Source organism: Aulostomus chinensis, chromosome 12, assembly GCF_037954235.1.
Source record: "Aulostomus chinensis isolate RoL2024-O1b breed Wild chromosome 12, RoL_Achi_v1.0, whole genome shotgun sequence".
NCBI classification, from domain to species: Eukaryota; Metazoa; Chordata; class Actinopteri; order Syngnathiformes; family Aulostomidae; genus Aulostomus; species Aulostomus chinensis.
In genome coordinates this window covers 15,730,037-15,742,643 of record NC_141331.1, presented here as the reverse complement: position 1 = coordinate 15,742,643, position 12,607 = coordinate 15,730,037, and the positions used below count along the sequence as shown (strand labels likewise).

The 12,607-nt window shown below is 41.4% G+C and overlaps 1 protein-coding gene across 6 annotated transcripts in view; it reads right to left on the bottom strand.

Moving 5' to 3' along the window:
* bcl9 (BCL9 transcription coactivator) overlaps positions 1-12,349 on the bottom strand; it is a 32,801-nt gene extending 20,452 nt beyond the window's left edge. For 3 of the 6 annotated variants that reach the window (XM_086220466.1, XM_086220472.1, XM_086220468.1), the window contains exons 1-2: positions 12,209-12,349; positions 10,241-10,407 (exon numbers count right to left, since the gene is read on the bottom strand). The gene's annotated coding sequence lies outside the window, so the exon portion shown is untranslated. Of the gene's footprint in view, positions 1-10,240; positions 10,408-11,155; positions 11,177-11,829 lie in introns of those variants that run through there. The other 3 variants (XM_086220469.1, XM_086220467.1, XM_086220471.1) reach the window with 3 other exon arrangements.
* Positions 12,350-12,607: the final 258 nt, after the last annotated feature.

The window sequence follows — 12,607 nt, the reverse complement described above, 5'->3', positions numbered from 1 at the left end:
ATCAAATGTTTGTCATCAAATGTTTATTATATTGTGACTTTGTTGATCTTGTGTGTACTTGCAACATCTGTAGCATGTCTGTCCGCCCTGGGCGAGGAATCCCTCCACTGGGGTTTTCCCTGAGGTTTCTGCTATTTTTCCCCAGTTAAAAAGGGAATTGAGGTTCTAAGGACAGAGGGTGTTGTGCTTTGTAAAGCCCCCTCAGGCAAAATTGTGTTTTTGGGCTATCTGTCACTGAGGCTAAAGTATCTTGACATTGAGTTACTGATTTCTACCCCTAACGCTGACTGGTCATTTGTGCTTAAATCTGAATTTGCAAAACTGCAAACAGTTTCTCTGATGATTGATGCATCATCAACAGATACTATTCTAAATCATTGCATCACCAAAAGTGGGTGCTGCACTATGGATAACAAACTCACATACCTAGCAAATCTTCCTCTGTACCTACGTCCCAAAGAGGATGTAGACGCAAAACAAAAAAGTAGGTAAATTACAGACTGCAGTCGCTCATATACGGACTAAATATATGAGACTAGAATAACAGAAACCCAATCAAAACCAATATATTGCCCAAAATGGTTCAAAGTAAGGCTCCTGAACAGGCACAGAACCTATTGCCTGTCTAGGAAAAGCTTACCAGAGAGACAGAGAGGGAATTTAATGTGCTATCTGCTAAGAAGGAATCCATTTTCCATTGCTTTTTTGCGTACATTAAAAATGGCCTTGCAGCGTTAAGAAGTGACTTCCCTGCCTGTCAGATCTCTCAATTAAGCTACATCTTCACTGAGCTGGCATGACAATAAGCAAGGAAACATGTGGTATTCTACTCAAAACAGAATACGCGCAAGCTCATACAGCAAACTAAGACTAACAAACGCTACATTTGCCGATGACCACAACCCAGAAACCCTTCATGATATGATAGCTGCTTCACTGGACTCCGGACTCTCACTCAGCTCAATGCTGCCTGACAGGGGAGCACCATGCTGGTGTCCGTCTTTCGCTGTAACTTCCCTTGTTGTCAACTGGTTTGCTTAACAACTGATAGGGACATGCACAAAAGGAATTTCCAAAAGGATATTAAGACAAGCTAACTGATGCTGTACACGTGCCATCTCCTCCTCATTATCATACAACAAAATTACCACTCAGGAGAGAATATGAGCCAGATTACATCCCTGAATTACCCCAGGTTGCACTGGTGTGTCATTCCTGTGGAATTTTAAACACCCTGGCTAAGAATTGCCCAATTAAATATACAGGGACAGATTATATATATGTGTGTGTGTGTGTGTGTGTGTGTGTGTGTGTGTGTGTGTGTGTGTGTGTGTGTGTGTGTGTGTGTGTGTGTGTGTGTGTGTGTGTGTGTTGGGTCCATAGTTTGTATTTCTGGATATCATATCTTCATGTGTTTTTTGTAAAGGTCAGTCTCTGAATAGCAGCAGAACACATAACATGGTCAAGTTACAGATGTTTTAAATGCAGTTGTAAGAGCAAAACTAGTCACACATTTTCATATGTCTGATGTGTGTATTACAGTTGGGTTATAAGAATGTTTCTCCAAGAGAAGTGAGCCTTTAAACAAACCCGTCTACCCTGGGTACGGTCGGAGGCCGGAAGATGACAAACACACCCCTGGGTGCCAAAATATCAGCTCCTCTTTATCCAATACATTACAATATTGATGTAAAACAATCTCAGGAGAAGGTGAGCCAGACAAGATTGGCATGGGCTGCCAAACGCCACTAAACTGGTGATGCCGATGGAACTAAGCCTGGCTAGGGGAGGCGCCGTGCAATACTTTGGGGAGCGGCTCAGAGATGGAGTACTTTTTGCAAAGCATCAGCGAGCATGCTGTGGTGCAGGAAGTGGTGGCGGCTGACTCTCTCCCAACTAATTCCCCACCTTGCTACTCACAGGAGACAATATTGTAACATTGACTGAGGAGGTATTGTGTATTGACCCATGTGAGGGAGTATTAGGTTATTACTCAGATTAACCCTATCACCTGGCTGGCAACCTGTGTCCAAAGAATATGAAACCACTGTGGTTACCACTCGGCTAAAGGGTTGGCCTCACTTTAGAGGAGTAAATTGCATTCGCCACTTCTGCTAGTTATAGGTTTTCAGCTGATAGAATCCAGCAGATCCAGAACTCAGCGGAAAAGGAAAAATAATACCCCAGTGCAAAAGAAAATGTGAATGAGCAACTCTCTTTTTCTCGCTACTGAACTGCCCTCAGCGAACATAGAAGTCTCCACACTATATGCTGCGCAGCCGCATTTCAACTTTTCCACTCACTCACTCACTGCTGTTATAGGGTTGCTGCCTCTGGCGCCAAGCCAAAAGCCCACATGCGTCAGTATTTAGTCGTCCTTATGTCCGAAAAGAAGTGAAAACTGCACTACAAGTTCATGGCATCAACTGTTCCACGAGTCAGAGTTTGTATTCTTCTCTCTCCAAACCTCCTTTAGCTCTGAAATCTCTGCACTGGTAGGGAGCCACATGCTAGTTTGTCGTAAAAAAAAGAAGTACGTAATCTGAAGAATAATCCTGATGCCAAATTAACCTCCTCTGTGTGAACTATATGGACGCTCAGAGATGAGGAAAGCCAGCCTCATCACTGAGGACCCCTCCCATCCTCTCCACCACTCCTTCATGCTGCTGCCATCAGGCAGACGCTACAGAACCCCACTGGCCAGGAAAAACATCTACAGAAAAATCTTTCATCCCCTCTGCAATAGCTGCCCTTAATAAGGTAAAATAAGCTGGACTGTCTTTCATTTATTTATTTATTTTATTGTACTGTGTTCTTGATGTGTGAGGCGTGTGGTTCTCTATTACTTAGTGTTTTTAAACTTTGTCTTACAGCTGTGACCAAAGATGAATTTCTGTTTTTCTATTTGGAACAGACAATAAAGTTTATCTAAATATCTTTCTATCTATCTATCATCATCCAAGATGCAACAGACCTTCACTCAAATATGGGGGGGGGGGGGGGTATTTTGTCAGGAAAGAGGACATTGTTACTTTTCATCATCTCTTGTGGCGACTTGTGAATATTCACAATTTTTTGTGACAATTTGTACATTGAGATATAAATTTCACTTCTGCTGTTTATGACTACAAGCAGCTCAAACAACTTGACAACACTAACAAAAAAAAGGTGAAACATGCATACAAATGAAGATTTAAACAGTTGAAAATTGAGCTGTACGTCTCGTGCCAAAAAAATGTAATTGTTTCAGCAACATGAAGTATTGCAGTAGAACACCTGACATATGGGCAGTTCACCTCATCTAGAATCAGAAAGGAGGGAACCTTTTGATTTCTTGTTCCAATTAACTTCAGACACGCGTCAATCAATTCTGTCCTAATGAACCTTTGATGGCGTTCTTTATCCATCCCATCAAATATACTCAGAATATAATGAAGCACCAACGCTTAATGACAAAGCAACCAGAAACTACCAAAATACAATATCTGTACTGCAACACTAAAAAGAACAGCAGTACAGCAGATACAGATACTTGTCAAATTAACACATAACGAATCAATATCATAGATTTTTGAAGTATTCATTTAGAGTAGCCATGATTTTCTAAACAAAGTCAAAAGGGAGCAGTGATTCCCCTGTAAGTGCACTATGTATATAAATGGACTGAAATCTGCACCATGGTAACAGATCAAGACGGTACTAATAATGACTGCAATATCAATGAGCAGTATTATTACTACTTCTTATCATTACTGGTGCCAAAGACAACAAAAATCTCATCAGGCGAGTGCCAAAATGTCTGCAAAGCCACCATCACTGCAGTTACATCTTAATACTACATGCGCAGCACGGCCCTCTGCCAAAGCCACTGCAAAAAAATTTTTTTTTAAATCCAGTATTTCAATGAGTTAAAAAGCTCCACTTCAAATATCACGTGACTCTTTCTTAGCCCACACTACAACCCTATAGAGTTTGGATGAAAACTATCCTCTAGTCTTTGTGCAATCCTACTGACAGACAAACTGCTGAAACAGAAGTCAATATTAACTCTGACTACATTTGGAAAAAACAAACAAACAACAATTAAAAGGTTTGTACAATGAATGTCTAATTTCAAATGTTTGTGCAACAAACAAAAAAAAAGTGCAATACAGGTTTGGAAAGCACATTTTTGCAACCGATGTTCAAAATGAAAACACTCATCTATCCTTGGACTAACTGAACCACATTCAAGTTCCACCAGAGACCTCAGTCAATCTAGATTGGAAACAAAAAAGGTCTGTATCAAACAGAACTACTCAGCTCCACACAGCTTCTCTCACTCTCTCTCGAAGCTATTTTTCAATCGAAGCCCTGATCCAGAGACAATCGGGCAACGGTTAATTGAAATATTATTTAAATCACAATAAACATACAGCCAAGTGCAATATTCAAATGTGTCAAAACACACTGAAGTGCTACAGACACACCTCGGACTACAAATCAGTCGATACATGATCCGCATTTTCTAAATTCTGACCAGATTTTGATCCCCGTTTGCTGATACATATACAAATTTTGATATGGAGCCTTTACTCTTTCATATCTTAAATACTGTTTCACTTGGTATTACGTTACACTCATGAGGCTGTAATAAAGCACAACACAATTCTTGCGAGTAGAGCAAAACGTTTACCCAAATGGATTTAATTTTAAATGTTTTCCAGGTAAATGTATTCGTATGAATGGGTCAGTCACGTGACTCATGTTCCATGATCCAGTGCATGCTATGTAATGAAATCCGGATCTGCATCATCATTCCGATATCTGATCCGTGAATGAAGTCAGCCGATATGTGAACAACGTCAGTATCGGCATCCAATTTCCAAATTCCCAGTCCAAAATACCGTCTCTACAAATCCGATTCTGCAGACAAACAGGAGCATGCTTGTTTAAGTAAAGAGTAGGGCAGCACAATTAATCTAAATTAATTAAAATCACATTATGGCTAAATTCCATTTTCAAATTGTATGAAGATGTAATATTTAACAAGGACTGACTATGTCAAAATGTCATTTTAAATTAAATTTGGTGGTGCTTCAGAGGTCTCGTACCTTCTACAAATCATATTATACAGACTTAAGACCGCACCTTTGATAGAGGAAAAAAAACCCACCATTACTATTTAACAGATGCTCTCAATGAAAATGAGAAGAATGATTCAAAACTAGCATTTCCTTTAACATCACAAGCTCAATACTGGTTAATCACAACTTGAGATTAAAAAAAATAATAAAAAAATCATGAATCCCTTTCACAAACTCCAGCAAAAAAAAAGAAGAAGAAGTAATTTCTCATTTATTTTCTTGTCCCAAAAACGAATTGCAAAAACTACCAGAGTGCTCAGCTTCCTCTGGGTTACACTCACAAGACAATGATAATGATAATTTGAGACAGTTGATGGACGTGTGGCAAACTATTATCAAATTTCAAAGCTCTATGAATTGTTCCATGTGTCAGTTTCCTGTTTAACCAAATGGACTAAAAAAACAAAACAAGGAGGCGATGCAGAGGCAAAACTCTGAACGCTCCGACAGATATGAATGACTCCAGATCAGCCTCCGCCCTTTGAAACAGATTACACCTGAGCTGCAGATCTTTGTGTCATGGCGATACCTTCGCCGGTGACAACAGTCCTGGTCGCTGGAGACAACCTCAGCCTGGCTGGCAGCTTTGAGCATGAATAGCTGAGGTGACTGCAGGCCGTCGCAGCCCCCTGATCCCTCACGAGAACAGCTCTGTGTGAGAGGACCCCTCCTCCCGGGTCTATGACATAACTGTCAATCACCAGAGAAACATGAAAGCAGAGTGATGGGTACATTCTGACAAAGCCAGACACGTCCCTGAGGGTCCTGTAGCCCAGCTACCCATTCACAAATAGGAAACAGAGACCTCCTGCACTAAAAATGACATGAAATGTGACTGTGGGGAAAATAATTTCCCATTTATAGCTGTGACTGTGTGAAGTAACATCCTCAAGCCTTGTTTAGCTATATTGTGAATTTCTTTTTATTAGGATTTTAAACGATAACTTCTTTATGACAGCCAGAACAGAATTGGTTTCCATGAACTGAACAACTGGATGGCATGAATGACTAAACTGAGTTAAGTGCTATTAGCACAGCAAGAGAGAAGTAGGCATGAGTGAAACCCAAGTTGATGAGTTAATCAGTTTACACTGCCTCCATTTCTGGGCTGGGGTACGCGGATGTGACAAGCAAAGAAGTGGGGTTTTTGTGCGTGTTTGTATCAAAAAAGTAGATCCAAAGTTGACATGATGTGCACAGAAAGTGTTGTCAAACCAAGTTAATGCATTTATTCCATCAGAATTCTTCAACTGCAGACGTCAGACGAGCGACTGAAAAAAGGCCCGCAGATTTGGGGGAAATTAGCTTTAACGTATCGTTCTAATCTACTTAAAGTAATCAAAGTGGTTATAATTGATATTCTTTCTTATAACGTTTCTCTCATTCTTTAATTATCCGGTGCCAGCTTGATTGTTTTGGTTCTCATAGTCTTTTTTTTTTTTTGCTGACCAGCTGGCTGCTGAAGCATTTAGCAGCTTTAGAGCCACATATTTCTTCAAGGAGTTGATAGAGACCAAAAGCCGAGCTAAAAGAGTGAACACGAGTCTTCTATTCACCATGTGGCTCGCAACACAACTCCAAATGAATGACAAAGTCGCTCGAAACTGCTGGATGTGCAACTGTTTCTTAATAACATGTCAAGATGGTATGTTCGAATTGTGTTCATGACTTCTTTCCGCTCCCCCCAGGTGAGAATAAAAACACGTTGGTTTTTAGTTTTCATTAAATGAGACTGAAGCTCCTACAGCAACAGGACTTTAATTATGGAGCACTTTTTTTTTTGGTCTTTGTTACTGGTTCAACCTGAAGCACTTTGTCAAGTTAAAATGAAAATAATTATCAGTATCTGTGTCAAAGAAATAGGAAAATGAGAGAATACCTAACCTCCAGAGCTTTTTTTTTTTTTTTCCCTAGGCTTCTACGAAATTCAACTATCTTCTGTTTAAGATTTATATAATTACAGAACTGTTTTGCTACTTATACCGGCGGTGACAGATGCCGCATTTAATGTAGATTAGTCGCAACTGGCTGATTCATTTGATGAGGCCGATATCAGCACTGGTACTGATCCAACATGTCTCATCAACCATCACCGCTTCTCTCTACTTAGAAGTGAAGAAAATAAAGGGCAATATTTGCAGCAATCTATATATCAACAGAGAGAGATTAAAAGGTTTATTTTAAACTTCAGCTGCCGTTCTAATTCATCTACAAACTGGAGAATGAAAAGAGTTGAAAAAAAAAAAAACAAGTCACATGAACAAATAAAAAAGTGTTCGGTTCGTGTGTATCGCACCAAAATATTTTCACACTCTGTCAAGAACGTCCATGCAGAAGATTATGGATCACGACTGTCTGTGCATTAATGGGGTTACACAGGAGTGTTCAAGTGTGGCAAACTGAGCACTGCTGCAATAATTCAGCAGCTTGCTCAACTTCCAGATACATCCTATGGAAACTTGTGATCCTACATCGACACGTGTGAAAATACTGGCTGTTTTCTCTTGCTCCCCAGGGAATAATTATTATAGTACAGTGGGCCGACAACTGCAGGAGTCATTCGGCGGACTAAATAATTGCGAGTTGTATGTCTGGTAAAGGCAGTTAAAAGGAAAACTGATGAGGTTGAAGGATAGTTTCTATTTTCATTTTGTCCAATGGTGGAGGGAGATTCATCATATCACGCTGGTGAAATGCCACCGTGGACATTTAAGAAACTGTAAGAGTAAAGAATTCCATTTAAGATCAAAAGCTCTGTATGTGTGTCATTGGTGACCTCAGCATCATGTGCGGTACAAGATGATGATCTTATCTTTTATCCATCAAAGTTTTAGCATTCAGAATTCACTCATGCTTCATCACATGGCTTTGTAAACAGAAATCCAACTTTATCAGAAACTTCTATGAATCCACACAAAGTTCCAACTCCTATCTCATGGGTTCCTAAACTGCCAAGCCCCCAACCCCCCCAAACCTCAAGTGCACAAATGCTGCAACAACAGGCCTGGCCAGAAAAGGTTAACATATTTTGACAATCACACTATTTTGGCCGAATATTTCAAACATCTTTTTTGATTACGGGATAACATCTCACCAGCACCCATCTGCGCTTTCTGATACAGGCTGCAGTTTATGATTATTTTCAACATCGATTCATCTGTAAATTAATTTTCACCATTAATAAATTCAGTATAACAATATTAAAAAAAAGAAAAAAAAAATACTCAACGTGATTTCCCAGAACCTAAACTGAGGAATTCAAAATGCTTCTGTTGTCCATCCAACAGTGCAAAACCTACAGACTCTTCATTTTCTGTCATTAATGACAAAAAAGCATCATATTGTGATATCTTAGAGTTAAGAACCAACTAACGTTCAATATTGTTGTTAAAAAAAAAAAGGCTGACATGCTTCATCGATGATCCAAACAGTCGGTGATTCAATTTCTTTCAATCAAATCGTCGGATCATCTTTACAGCTCTAAACTTGACTTAACCCCCTCACATAAAAAATAGGCCTGTCCACAAAAAATGTAAGTGTATTTAAGTGACAATCTTATAGGGATAATCGTTTTTTAATCATATTTCATTTCAAGAAATCACCTCACAAACATCTTGCAACCCCCACTTTTTTTGAGGGGGAAGGGCAAATGCGTGTAGGCTAAATCTATCTTCAGTACAAACCAGTCGGCAGTCGGCTCAAGGAAAAACATTCAAAATAATATCAAACTTATGAATAAAGCGTCACCAAAGACATCAAACAGAGGGAAAATAATAAATGTGAGTGAAGCTGACACACTAGGGCCTCATCTACTGTATGAATGGAACGGGAGCCCCCTGCCTCGCACTACACAGGCTACCAGACACACCGCCTCTCCGACACATCCCTCCATGTCACACACAACACAACCTTGGTGAGTTTTAATTAGAAAACCCATGAAGCAAACAAATGCACAGAAACATGAGGAGGCCAAGACGGAAGAGAAAATAAATCCTCTGCATCAATATCCATTTCCCTGCGTCCTTCACCTCACTGTGGTTTTTGGTTAACACGCATTGGGATTAGATAGCAGATAAATAAACGCTCTTTCTTGACCGTGTTGTGTTGCCAGCGTGTGCAGATCAGAGACTAAGACCAAACATCGCACTGATAGTTCGCAGCAGCGCAGCTCGGAGGTTCTTTCTCCTCACGCTGCTTCCCCGAGCATCAAGATGGGCCTGTAACTGCTCCATGACTCAAGGGCTCTCCGTCATCAGAATACGCTTTCATAGATAAATGTCAATGAGATAGTGGTAGGAACTGGAACAACCTGTACCTCATTTGTTAATGTTGCATCAGAGCAGTGTTAAGCTATCAAATGATGACAACATTTAAGTCTGCGAGTGCTTGCTGCCATGCTTGATAATGTCACCCAGGTTTGGTTTAAAAGCACAAACATTTGGGTGATGTGGGAAACAGAGCACGTTTGTGTTCGTGTGTGTTGGGGGGGGGGGGGCGGCATTCGACTTTACATGTAGAGAAAACCAACACTTGCTGCATCCAAAATCCCTCCCTGATCTCTGTTATTAAACCAAATACAACAAAAAAAAAATCTGTGCATCAAATCACTTTTGCATATTCAAACCTGTATTACGATGCGGGATCATCACCTGAATGTTGAATGTAATCCAAAAACACTCTAATTTAGATGCTTAAATAAAATGGTGCACATTATTATACAAAGCATAGGGAGTGATTCGAGACACCGCCCTTGAGGTTCAGGTACTATTGTTATGTTAACTCTGACAAGGAAGATATGTTCTCATTGTGTAGCTAATTTATTTGTCTGTTTGCCAGCAGGATTACGCAAAAACTGCAACGCTATGTAGAAATGGAGTGTAGACAACAGAATAGACTTTTACATTTGGGGGGAAGGTTCTGAAAGCTTCTCATGGAATTCACACAAGGTTTACGCTCACCTTCTAGTTACTATTTTCCTTATAGATGAAAATGAGGATAAAATAACTGATTATGTGTAGCTTTTGGATGTATGGTTTATGATGAGGGAGATGTGCATGTTGCAAATCAAGTCTGAAACAAACAAAAAAAAAAGAGTGAGAGTTGAACTGGGTTACCTCAGAAGCCCCCCTGCCCTTTCAGCAGGGCCTCATATGGAGAACCAGGCCTCAGGTCCCCTGGGCGCTGATGTCTGCTCTCCACTCGGCTCCTCCCAGTCAGCCACGGAGGCTGTGCAGGAACCTGGACCCACTCACGACACCCTACAGCCACAAGTCATTCACACCTGGAACACAGGGAGAGAACTTTGCTCATCGGGTCACACACAAACAAGTAAGACGGCAAGGAAAAGCACTCAGTCACTGTTGTTGACAAGACCAACATGGAGCAAACACGTAACCAGTGCAAAGCTTAGGTCATTAGGGGCTACACTATTGGCCTTTTTATCCCAGACACTCATTTATACTTCAGTTATCCGCTGTTGTGCACATAAGGGACTACAGGACAGTGCATGATATCTGCTAAGAGCCTCCTAGCTAGTCTGGTTCCCCATCCTGCAAACATCCACTTTTGGGAGTCACTTTTTCTGGAGCTCCAAGAAGCAAAAAAGATTAGAAGATGGTGCTAAATACGAAAACAAAGTCTGTGCATTAGATATATTCATGCTTAGCAAACTGAGGAGACACATAACAGTGTGTGTCAGTCTCAGCGCCTGTCACGTATGAACCAACCCAGGAGTAAACCTGGATAACAACATCAGCTAAACGCTAACAAAGCACATATTTTCCCATCATTCTTATAACCAGGGCCAGAATACACATCGTTTTATTTCATTTTATTTGTCTACGAAAACTAATTAACTTAGGGGAAAAAATGCTTAATAAACTCAACAGGGCAGCAAGATTAACTTCATTTATCAGGGGAATTCTCCCAACCATGTCTTTTACTAGAACAGTTTTACACTACAGGACCTGTGGATATTTTCCTCCACAAGTTCAACTAAAAAGACTGAACACATTCTTTGCTATGTTTACCTCTCTGGTCTCGCCAAGGTAACACAGCACAATGCCACTCACAAACGGGCCTACTCGAGGAAGTCGTTCTAAAACACACACACACGGACGCACACACATACACACACACACACACACATCTACAAACCTAAAACTCTATAAATAAACTTAAAGCACACATCAACTGCGGAGAGTAGACTTCCCCCCCTTGAATCTCAGCGCCTCACTGGACAACTCTTGGCGGACAAAGTAATTCCATGGCGCTTGAAACTCCAGGAACTTTTTTTTTTTCCTTTTCCTAAAAGAAGTTGTTCCTGTTTCGCCAGAGAGAGCTGGGGGGGAAGGGAGCACTTCAGCACTCGCATTCATGGAGCCTCGGCCAGCGCAAACAAAGTCTTCCCCGAAGAGGGAGGCACTGGACGGCGGCGAGAGCGAGAACAACGACGTCGGCCACAAGCATATAAAAAAACACACACACAAAATGACGCATTAAAGGGTTTTGGGGTGCTAATAAACCCATTTGGAACCTCCTTTCAAACAGACGTGCGTTTTCAAGTTGCTCCGTTAACAATGTAACAATTAAATCGCTCGGTAGATGATAGGGCTGGCCGACACAATCAGCCGCCGAGGCCTGTAATCTCCCTGCGCCTTTATAAATCACACCAAATACCATGTTAATGAAGAAAATACAATACCAACGGCGTGGTTCTCCTGAAGAATGCAGAACATGCATGCTGCATTGTATCCTTTTTTCATTTTCACCAAGCACGGGCGGTCCTCCGGTAGAATGGGGTAAAAACCAATATTTCTCCGCGGGTTTTACACCACGCCGAGAACATCGTGAATAATCCGCTTTTGTTGCGCTGGAAAATGTGCCGCTGGAAGGGTGTTCACTGTCCGCCAGGCCAGACACGACGTGCTAGCCAGCCTTCGGGGGCAGAGGCAGAGAAGAACGGATACCGGAGTGAGATGTCCCCGGGAGGAGGACCCGCGTGTGCCCGTTGCCAGGAGGCGAGCTGTGGTACCGTCACTTTTCACCTGGATTTGTACAAACTAAACACACACTGAGCTTACCTTCAATGTTTGCTTAACCTCTCTTTTCCTCGAACGACCGATATCTATCGCACACTTATGAAATCACAACATTATCACGGTACCATAATAAAATAGAAATATGTGTCCCCCCCCCTTTCACCCGAGCTTTCCAGTGGTCCATTGCATCCCAGTCAAGATTTCCTGTCGTCGCTTCTCCCCCCCCTCCGTTGCACCGCGATGGTTTAGCCCGAATTCTAAGTAGCAATTCTAGGTCAGGTCTGTGTGCCAGTGAGGCTGTACCGTCGGACCGACCGCGGAGAGACGCTCCCGTCCGCCTCCAACTCACCACAAACACCGTAGGAACACACAGGTGGACGACCACTGCTCAACCCTCCTTTTTTTTCTTTTTCTTTTTTTTTTAATCCTATTCCTAATGTT